Genomic DNA, 12,007 nt, shown 5'->3' with positions numbered 1-12,007 from the left:
AGGCCATATCCCTGGAGGCTACCACAGAGCTCCAGAAGACCAGGCAGGGGGCCGTGGTCCAGGAAAGGGTCCATAACTGAGAGGTTTTACCTAGCCACGGCTTTGGGATGGCTGACTCACGGCAATATGGTGTTTCCTCAGCCAGGATTGCTTAAATTTTTTTTTTTCTTTTAGTAAAGAAAGCTTGTTCTGTATTCTGATTATATTGAAATGCCTGATAATTAATTGCCAAGGAAACTGCAACAACACAGACAATTATATGGAAGAAAAACCACGTAAGTTCTATCATTTTGTGACATTTTGGAGGCCATCTTTTCATGAATCTCTACACATTTACACATCAACACACAGAGGTTCGTAAGTGGGGCATGTACAAGGTTAAATCCTGGAAACTTTTGCTTATCTTCTCTCTCTCTCCCCCCGATTCTTTCCCTCTTCTGTCTTCCCTCATCTCTGGTCAGTGTTAACAGCCTGGTGACTGTCTCAACACATCCCTTCTCTACTCATATGATCTCGAACAAATATATAGCTATGGATCTTATTATCTGTTGCTACCTAATAAACCATACAAAGCTAAATGACATGAAACACAATTATTTTAGTAAACTTATGGTGTCTGTGGGTCTGGAATTCAGGCACAGCTCTTTCTTTCCTTCTTTCTTTCAAGATTTTCTTTCAAGATTTTGTTTGTTTGTTTATTTGGTGGGGGGAAAGAGAGAGACCATGAGCAGGTCCTGAGCACAGAGTCTGACATGGGGTTCGATCCCATGACCTAGAGATCATGATCTGAGCTGAAACCAAGTGTCAGATGCTCAAGTGACTCACCCGCCCAGATGCCCCAGGCAGGGCACATTTTTTGTTCCACGTGTGTGGGGTCTCAGAGGGGAAGATGAACAGCGACAGGTGACTGGAATCATCTAGAGGTTTCCACTCACACATCTGCTGTCTGGACTGGGATGTCTTGAAGGCTGGGCCCAACTGAAACTGTTGCCTGAAACACCTAAACATGACTTTGTGTGTGGCTTGGGTTTCCTTACCACGTGGCTGCTAATTCACACAAGGAGGGTCCCAAGAGGAGCCGTCTGGAGAGGAAGAGTTTCAAGAGTTTCAAAGTCACGGGCATCCTTCTCCTCTTTATTCTGTCAGCTAAGAGTGAGTCATAAGGCCAGCCCGGGTTCAAGGGCAGGAGAATTAGATCTTCCCAGCCCTTGGGTATCTGCACAGGCAAAACGTGTTCTGAAACAGAGAGGGGACCACATAGGAGTCCAAGAGAGGACTTGCCTGAGCCCCTTCCCTGTAAAGAGAACCATGACTGGGCAGGGTGGGAGGACGGTGTCTTGGCTGAGAAAGAGCAGGAGTGACCTCCGTGCACATGCCCAAGTGTGCATCTCGTTCTTGTCCCTGATCACAGAGCATGGAAATCTGTGTCCCCAGGTTCACCAGGCCTTGACAACATATGGTTATTGAGGGATTAGAAGAAAGTGGAGGAAGCCCAGAGCTCTGGTGGCAGTTTAACCTACTGGTAGACCAGTGACACAGCAGGAAGCAAAGAGCTCTAGAATTTGTTGCCATTTGAAGGATGGCAATGGTGGCAAGAAATAGACCTACTGTGAAGCTAATGAAATTCAGGCTTCAAGCTGCTCCCATGCAAGGCCGTGACAACATCTGCTTCTAATGCTTTCGTGGTAGTTGTGAATTCTCTTCTTGAAGAGCACACCCCATGTCATATAAGCCTCAGGTCCTGCAAAACCTGGACCCACCCCTGGGAAGTGCTCTCCCGAAACATACTTATGGCAGGGTGCTGAGTCCCTAACTTTGAAACTTTTTGCAATTCCCAAAGGACAGTGATGGAGGAAACCACAGCCACCTATCTAGCGGTTGAGTCTTTGCTTGTTCTCATTTTTGTCAGGGACACAAAGGTTAGTGACGGGAAAAAAGTTAGGAAATGGGAAATGTATTTGCATGCTCTCAGATTATTAAAAATAAATACTTATCATACTGTATTGGTTTCCCCAATCCAAATGCAGATGCAGGCAGAGATCCAGCCCTTGGAATACAGCCCTCCTTTAAAAAGGCAATTATAAGATTTCATTTTCTTTCCTTTTTTTTTTAAGATTTCATTTTCAACAGTGTCTTTTATTGTCAAGCCCCTTGGCAAAGAAGTTGAAAGAAATCCAAGCCTATAATGGCTGCATTGATGAGAGGCATGCTAATTCACGGGTTCTCATTCTGACCGAGAAAGTCACAATCTTGGACATTCCCTGCACACCAGAAATCAACACACCAACCTAACCATGCTCAAAGCCGTGCCCTGTTAAAAACAGACTCGGCGGACATGGCTGACGCAAGCAGGAAAGGATGCCACTAAAAGGAGGCTGGGTGGCTCCAGTATCAGAGGCAGGATGTGGGGGAGACTGGTTCAGAGTCAGTCGTGAGGACCCCGCTGCTGGGCCCTAAAAAATCCAATGGGTTGGACATCACTTCGACACTTAATGCAGGTCACTAGCCCACTTGTGTGGTCACGGGTACCATGGCAGCCAGTGTTACCACTAATGCCAACTTGTCCTCTACTGGACTCTACTGGCCCTACTCATTCCAGTCAGCAGCTCACAGTGTACAGATGGGGCTGGGTGCATTGGACTGGTCAAGCCTGGATTTCATGACCGCAGGCCAGTTGCAAGAGAAGCTGGGAAAGTGACATTCAGGCTTCTGTTTTTTTGTTTGTTTATGCAGAAGGCACACTTCAAAACCATAGGTGTGGACAAGAGATTTGAACAGACCCTTCACAAAAACAAATGCAGGAACAGCCAACAAGTACATGAGACGATGGTCAACATCGATACTTGCTGGGGAATTGCAAATGAAAACCGCAGGGAGATGATACTCTACATCCACTCAAGGGGCTAAAATTTAAGACTGACAACACCAAATGTTGACAAGGGTCTACAGCAACTGGACCTCTCCTATGCTGTCAGCCCCCATGTAAAATGCTACAACCACTTTGGAAAAAACAGTTTGGCGGTTTCTTATGAAGTATACACTTATACAACTCATGATTCCACTCCTAGGTATTTAGCCAAAAGAAAGGAAAATGTATGTCCATACAAAGACTTGTACACAAATGTCCATGAAAGCTTATTCACAACAATGCAAACCAGAGACAATTCAAATGTCCATCAACAAGTGAACAGATTGACAAATTATAAATTGTGATGTACCCATGGAATGGAATCTGAGTCTTAAAAAGGATTGCAACAGCTTGGATGAATCTAAAAACATCGAGGTGAGTGAAAGAAGCCCGTCCAACAGGAGAACCTCCAGTAGAATTCCATTTTCACACACTTCAGGCAGGAGAAATCTATTCCATTGGGATAGAAAGCAGATCAATGATTAGCTGAAGCCTGGGGTGAGGGTGTGTTTAGTGGGAAGAGGCTTGACAAGGACGCTTTTGTGCTAAAGGAATTGTCCTGCATCTCGATTGGGGTGGTAATTTTGTGTGTATATGGTCAAAATTCATCCAACAAAAATATGTGCATTTTATTGTATGTAAATTGTACCTCAATAAAATTGATTTTTAAGAAGCATGAGGACAACACGGGGGGCCTACTTTCAGATAATGTACATTTCCTGGGGGAGTCAGAGGGGACACAGCTTACTGAGCCCCTGTGAGGAGTCTTCAGTATTAAATATGTGATTTCCTATCATTTAATTATTCATGATAATCTCTAAGAGGTACTTTGACCCTCTTAAAAATGAGAAAATTAGACTCTAGAAAAATTGTCACTTACCACAACTAATAAAAGCTTAAATTATTAGTTAATTTATAAAAAGTGATTTATTTGCTCCACCAGCATTTATGGAGTGCCTACTGTGTACAAGGCTATGTCCCAGGGCTCTGAGCTCCCATCTCCGGAAACTCAGAGCTGGGGAGTAAGGGCCATCACAGAGAACAGCGATCCAAAAGGAGAGGGGTGTAGGGGTGTGGGAGTAGGGCTGCACCCGTCAGGGAGGGTTCCTTGAGTCTTGAAGTATTGGTGAGGGATTTACAGACTTGAGAAGAAGGGAATGTGGTCGGGGGGGGGGCGCTTTCCAATTGCCTAGAAATACCCAGATAGGCCTGGGCACAGCTTTCCCATGGATGGGGATGGTATGGACAGATGGAGGAACTCAGATCACATAGGCTCAGAATTGTTACGTCAGGAAATAGGGAGTCACAGCAGGTGTTTCAGCACCACAATATGACCAAGGAGCAGATAAAGAAAGAGTTTCATTACAGTGGCATTCATCTGGAAAATTCCTTGTCCGTTCTGGGCTAGCTTAGATGCCACCTCTCAGAAATCATCAAAAACAAAAACAAAAACAAAACAAAAACCATAGTGTAGGGCCACCTGCAGTGTATCATCTTAAGGGTTTATGGGCAATGTTATCACATTCTATCACAATATAAACACATCACAATATATTATAGTCAAAAACAAGCGACAGCATTTCTTGAGCTCATATTCCATGCCAGGCAGCTGGCACACATTATTTAACTTCATGCCCCTAACAACTGGTTGTGTTATCCTCCCCTTCTTATGAATGAAGACGCCAGAGTATAAAGAGTTAACTTCCATTCACAAGGCTGGTGCATGGCAGCCTTTTAAATAGCAATTTAAAACCTGATCTGACCCTTTACATCTCACAGTGCAACTTTTTTTCAAGATTTTATTTATTTATTTGAGAGAGAGAGAGACCACGCGAGAGAGAACACAAGCAGGGGGAGTGGGAGAGGAAGAATCAGGCTTCCTGCTGAGCAGAGAGCCCGATGCGGGGCTCGATCCCAGGACCCTGGGATCATGACCTGAGCTGAAGGCAGTCGCTGAATGACTGAGCCACCCAGGTCCCCTCACAGTGCAACTTTTTGATTATGAAAGCAGACTTCTCTATTGGTCCGAGAGGGCCCACCCATCAGGACCAACAGGCTGGCTGGGGACTCTGGTCGGCCCCCTGGTTGATGCCGCTACCCAGTCTTGTAGGGAGAGGCAGCCAGGAACTGTGTCACTGCCCCACACCCAGAGCGAAGCTTCTCCCGTGCAGGATTCCCTCTCTCCCTTCAGACCTTCCTCTAAGCTCCTCCAAGATGCCTCCTCACAGGGCTGCCCTGTGCCAGCCATACCCTGAGGCTCTCTGCCCCCTGGCTTCTCTTTAGGTTTGGCAATGGGGAGCCCAGTAGGCGCTAAGAATGAAGGAAGAGAGTGGAGTCTGGGTATTTGTTTCTCAGCTGCCTATCCTCAGAGACACCACCAACTGGGCTGCTTCTTCTGACAAGCGCCACAGGTCCAATCAGGTGGCTCTCTCCTCTCTCCTCTCCCCTTGGGCCCCTCATGCCAGTCTCAGCGGCCATCCCTGTCCCTTGCCCCCTGTCCCCCACCACCCAGGTCTAGGGGCAGTCATGGAGCCCAAGGCACTGCCTCAGTCTGGTGGTTTTCTTCTCCCCTTCTCACACCTCTGACAAGTCTCTAGTATGCTCCCTTCAAACTATCCTATCATTTGGTGTTCTTACATGCTGTTGGTATCAACATATCTCCCCTTTCTACCCACACTCAGTTTCTCCTTGTGTGGTTCCTCAAGTTTAGGTAATTTGGTACACACATGGGTCATCCACAAAAGCAAATCAGGTCCCAGCCAGGTTGGTCCATTCAGAGTGGAGCTCCTCTGGGACTCTTTGATGGTTGTGGGAAACTATTCTCCTGCTCACCCTCCTCTCCCCCCGTCATGCCCCCCTACCATAAGAAGGAGGAGGCTTGCAGCCACATGTCTCCTGGCAGCCCTCTTGTGACCATGAGGGAAACCAACGTGAGGAAGAAGCCAACAAGGAGAGGGAGGGAGATGAGAGAACAGTAGGGAAAATGGGTCAGAGCCCTCCTACAGGATTATTTATTCTATTTTTAAAGATTTTCTATCCCTTTCTTCCTTTCTTTTCTTTTCTTCTCTTTTCTCTCTTTCTTCCTTTCTTTCGCTTGAGCCAGGTTGGGGGTGGGGGAGAGATTCCTGTGGGGAGAAGCAGACTCCTGGCTGAGCACAGAGCCAGATGCTGGGTTCGATCCCATGACCCTGAGATCGTGACCTGAACCAAAACCAAGAGCCGGAAGCCTACCTGGCTGAGTCAGCCAGATGCCCTGTGGCCTCTTTAGTTTTGTAAGATGACAAAAAGTTCTCTGTGCTTAAGTTCATTTGTATTGGATTTTCCACCATTTGTAAAATATACCTTCAAGAGATTTACCAAAGACAGTCCCCAAACTGCTTTACCTTCCCCCTCTCTTTTCCTAATGGATTCTACACAGCTCTTCACCCATTTGCATTTCGCTCTTAGATGTGCAGCTGATTAGATTACTTCTAGAATGAAACCCAGGGCTTATCTTGTGGAAGCAACCACCTTCATCTCAGGCCACGCAATCACTTTTATTCCTACCCCGGAGTCTGGCACCGTCTTCCATTAACGTGTCAGCGTGGAGCTCCCTGAAATAAAGTGCCGGAGCACAATTGTTGAGCTGGGCTAATTAAAGATGTGTATCATTGGTGGAATTGTCTCTTTGGAACCAAAAAATTAATTATGTTTCTTTGGCCTGGTGACCAGATGTGGAAAACAAACCAACAGATACACGTAATTGTTTGCTATCTCCTGTTCTAATAAATTATCTCCAGAACTCATTTGCTTTTTCAGATTCTGTGGGTACCAGACGATGAATGTCCAATGGGCTCTAAAGAAACGGATGCCGCATGGTTGGCAGTTCTTGGGAACGCTCACTTCCATCCCGGGACACGTGACTGGGGCGGAGATGCCAGCCACATCCCAAGGAGCGTCCGTCCATAACTCTGTGGATCAAAAGTGTGTCTGTTGGTTTGTTGGCATCAAAACAGGGAAGGGGGGCTTTTTGTGAGAAGACACAGATGGCAGTGACTTGTTCTTCTGAAGAGGAGAAGCTTCCACAAATGGCCTGGAGAGACTCCTCCCTGGTTCTTCCTCTTGTGCTCCAGGTGTGGGTGGCCAGAGTGAGCTTCCCTGAGGGTGTGTTTTGAGGGTGTATTTTGCACATGGTGGAAAATCCAATTTTCAAAGTTAGGGGAACAGTCCTCGAGATCACCGTCCCTTCTGACACCAGTGGTCCCCAAGACTCCTGATTCGATAATTCACTAAAAAGACTCACAGAATTTGCCAAGAGCTGTTACACACAAAGTCAGGGTTTATGACAGTGAAAGGATACAGATTAATATCAGTGTAGGGAAGAGGCTCATGGGGCAGGGTGTAGATAAGATCCAAACACGGGATTCCATGGAAATTTCCAGTTGTTGCCCAATGGTGGGGTTAAGGGCTGTGCTAATGTCTCCCAGCCACATGTGATAACATGCATGGAGTACTGCCAAGCAGGAAGACCACCCAGCCTTGGTGTCAAGAATCTTTATGGGGGGGTGCCTGGGTGGCTCAGTGGGTTAAAGCCTCTGCCTTCAGCTCAGGTCATGATCCCAGGGTCCTGGGATCAAGCCCCACATCGGGCTATCTGCTCGGATAGAAGCAGGGAGCCTGCTTCTTCTTCTCTCTCTGCCTGCCTCTCTGCCTACCTATGATCTCTGTCTGTCAAATAAATAAATAAAATTAAAAAAAAAAAAAGAATCTTTACGGGGGATCCATGGTTGACTCTCCAAGTGGCTGAGCTCAGTCTCCAGCCCGTTTGGAAGACAAGCTGACCCTGTGTCACCCAACAACCCCACCCTAAACCCTATAGTTAGACCATTTGCCATGGCCCAGGGCCCCGGTAAACAAAGACACTCTTACCAGGCAGGACATTCCAAGAACTCAATGGATTTTTGCACAAATATACAGGTGGTCACCACCCAGAGGAAAACACAGAATGCCTTGTCTCTATCTGTCCAACAGAATCCGCCCCAGCTGGTGAGGTTAACAGCCAGCCAGTCTCCTCCTGGAAGGCCTCAGGGAACTTCCTGAGGATTGGGACTCCCCCAAATCCTCCCAAGAGGGCAGCTACAAAAGCACTGGGAATTTTGCACAAATCCCAATCCTAAATCCCAAATCCTAGCTCATGCCCCCACCCCGCCCCGCCGCCCCCGCCAAAGCTTTCTTTCTAGGGCTTTAAAGTGCCTACTCAAAGGCCAGGCTCAATCACCTGACTTGGCAAATGAATATATTTTTTAAAGCTTTTATTTATTTATTTTAGAGAGAGAGAGAGAGAGAGAGCGCGCACAAGCAGGGGGAGCAGGCTCCCCACTGAGCAGGGAGCCAGATGCCGTACTCGATCCCAGGATCCTGGGATCATGACCTGAGCCGAAGGCAGACATTTAACCAACTGAGCCACTGAGGTGCCCCTCAGCAAATGCATATTACAAGAGTGTCTCCCCAGAGTCATTTGAGCACGAAGCAGCCCAAGAGTTCTGGGTGTCTGTTTCTCAACCTTTCCACCAAATTCCAGACTGGTTCATATAATGTGGGCCTAAGACAACTATGGACGTCATGCCCTAGGGAGTAATTAGGGTTTTTGAATTTTAGGGGGTCTTACCAAGGCGGTACCTGGCCCAAACCCCTCACTTACAGGTTACAGTCTTACTGCTCCATCCTCCCGGCCAGCCTCTTCCGCTTGCAGGGACCTCCAGTTGTTAAAGGGTTTTACAATTAATGTAATGAATGCCATTCCGTGGGCCTTCTGCAAAATTGGCCGCTTAGAAAGGCTAAAGTCAGATCCTGTCTGATCGCATTTTAAGCTCTGTGATTAACCAACAGCACGTCTGGAAGCCACACAAAGCCTGAGAAATGCTCCCAGCCAGCACAAAGCCTTCGCCAACATTTGCTGTTGAGATACAGGGAGGCCACCAAGATCCGGCCTGACTTCGGGAAGAAAGAGCAAGATTGCAGGGTCACAAAAGAGACCCCAGGTAACCAAGTTTGTGGAAACAAACACCCCACCATGGCAGCTTGCTTTTCACACTCACACAGTGGGCACGGTGTGTCTTTTGTGGCTCTGTTATTCTTTTGCATTAGCTACCGATACCAAAAGTCTGCTCTGCAGGTTTGTGTCCAATTTATGGACATGCACATATGATTATACCGGTATTATATGGCTGCACATAAAAGCTGGTGACTGTGGAATCTCATTAGTTTTCACTTTGGTAAATCACCATCCTAGCTCAACTCAACAAAGAAGTGGTTTGTTCTGCCGACAGGCCTGGTCTGCCAGAGCGCGTCCTAATTATGATACACTCTCAAGGGCTCATTAGCAACTAAATTACATCCTAGTCATTGAGGAAGCTGGTTTCTTGCTTTGCAAGGAGGCACCCTGGTTGGATGAAGGAGCTTTGTTAAGTCATTCATTCATTCATTCCCCCCCTCCCTCCCCCATTCATTAGTTCATTTATAATACCAAATTGGAGATGCACAGGGATTGGCCATGGTCTCCTCAGTCATTGGTGCAAGCCAACGAGGTGCCAGACTGTAACATTTCCATTAAGGGACATCCCAGCCTGTCTTCTGGTTCCACCTGCATTTTGCCATCAGCCAAATGAGTTTTGGGAACTTACGGTCAACTAAATCTGGGAAATGTTGTCATAAACGTAGATGGGGAGAAGCTGGAGAATATAGTACCACACATCTTGAGAATTGATCCTAGGGACACCCAGGCTGTTGTGTGGACCCTGGAGCTGCTCCAAGTTACCTCTGCACCCAGGATCCCCCAAGGGAATGGCTCCCTGTCCCTGTTTTGGCTGACTGTCCCTGTTTTCACTCAGGCTCCTTGTCTCTTGGCCAGACAGGTGAGATAGCACATCTTCCCATCTCCTCTTGAGCACCTCCCCCCTTACCCCCACAATGGTGCATTGTCTCCATGCTGTCACATCTGGCTTTCTAGCACCTACTTCAGATTGTGGCCTGCCCTTGCTCAAAGCCCTTGGATGGCTCTCTCTTGTTCCCTAACTTCCAGACTCCAGATGACCTGGTGCTTGCTCTGTCTGTCCTCATCCTATCTCCCCACGTCTGCCAGGGGGGCATGAAGCCCTTCAATACCCCTGCTCCTAGGTGCTCCCTAGTCCCTGGATCCTGTGCCCCTTCCTGACGCTGCTCCCTCTGCCCCGCGTGCCCTTCCCCAGGACGACTCATCTCTCCTCTCCCTCTGGGCTCAGCTCATGTATCCACATCTGTGATGCTTTCCTGACAAGACTGAGGATGTGGAAAGACGAGCTCATCCTAAGGCTGGCACAGAGCAGGAGCACTCAAGATGAGAGGCTGAAATGCCAACCACAAGCCAGACTGTATACAGAGACAGAACCTGAATCCACAACCCGCAGCAACCAGCGCCAGACAGCCAGGACTTTATCGACCAGCAGCTTCTTTAGTCTTCCTTCCTGCTTCCTATTTAGGACAAATCAGAGAAAGCCAAATATGCTCCCTTAACCAACCACACAGGATGTTCCACTTTTAAGAAGCCCACCTCCTGCTTCCTCAAAACCCCTGGACAGGGCATGTCTGAGCCCCCCATCAGCCCACTATAAAGCTTTGTGCCCCGGCTGCCTGCCTCTGGATCTCTGCCAAATACAAATGACAGGGGCTTACTTGTTATCAGAGGTTCTGAATAAATAGCATTGGCTTGTCCTCATTTGGGTGGCCTTGACTTACATCCACACTGACCCCCTCCCTCCTCCCTGAGTGCAGGGTCGCACCCCTCCACAGCTCAACTCTGTCACTGGCGTTTTCTTGCCAGGTTAGAGTCGCCTGGGAGCACATCTGCCCCCCCAGCACCCAGCACAGGACCCGCCCCCGCGAATGCCTGTGGGTGGAGGGAATGAATGAACCCACCAATGATACAGATGTCTATAGGCTTGGTGTCACCATGCCAGATGCCCCAAGTCCAGAGTCCTCACTCTGCACTCACGTGGGTATCAGGCCAGTGAGGACCAAAGCTGGTGCCTCCCCCAACTTTGAGATGTTCGAGAAACAGGGTGATTTGGTTGCGGCCCTGTGGAGCTTGGCACCATTGAGAACATACACATATGACCCCTGAGGGTAGTTCCTGTCCTCCTCCAGCCTGTGCACTTCCTGAGGGCAAGGACATGGCTCCACTGTCCATGGTATTTGGTGTCTTTACTGGTGCCTGGCTCATAGTAGGTTTTTTAAAAAATATTTTATTCTTATTTATTCGACAGAGAGAGATCACAAGTAGGCAGAGAGGCAGGCAGAGAGAGGAAGGGAAGCAGGCTCCCTGCTGAGCAGAGAGCCAGATGCGGGGCTCAATCCCAGGACCCTGAGATCATGACCTGAGCTGAAGGCAGAGGCTTTAACCCACTGAACCACCCAGGTGCCCCTCATAGTAGGTTCTTATTAAATATTACAGGAAGGAAGGGAATGAGGCCAGGAAAGAGGGAGGAAGGTGGGCTGAACCTTGGGTCTCCTGGGGTACCCCTCTCCCCTCCACCTTTACCATTTTCAAGACTCTCCCCTCCTCCCTGGTGTCTTCTGGCTGCTACCAGACTCACGACAAAGGTCAACACAGGACAGTTCTGAGACCTCCAAATGAACTTCAGGAACCCTAATATATCTCTGAGCATCCTTAAATGGGCTTTGATTCCCACCACCGACCCCAGTTCCCAGGCCAGTGCCAGCCAGGAAAGCCCCAACCCAGGGCACATGTGCCTGACCCCAGGGAAGGTGGCGGGGGGGCGTGTCTCTGCTGAGATGGGGAGACTCTTTTGAAAACAGCACCAAATGCCGAGCACCACAAATTATTCCGTGAATTTTACAGGAACCATAAATATTACATAGTACATCTCCTCAGTTCTGCAGGCCCAGGAAGCAGGTGCTACACGCATTCCAACACGGTAATTAGGCGGACTCAGCCAAAGACCAGACTCAATTATAAAAATCCTGCCCCTCGCCGTCTCCAGACCGGTCATTAGGAGAGACCACAGTGAGAAGGGTCCAGTTGCCGAGAGCGTCCGGAGTCGACTTGCGGGTTATCTCCTAAGA

This window comes from Neovison vison, chromosome 14, assembly GCF_020171115.1.
Source record: "Neovison vison isolate M4711 chromosome 14, ASM_NN_V1, whole genome shotgun sequence".
NCBI lineage: Eukaryota > Metazoa > Chordata > Mammalia > Carnivora > Mustelidae > Neogale > Neogale vison.
This window is presented reverse-complemented; position numbering follows the sequence as displayed.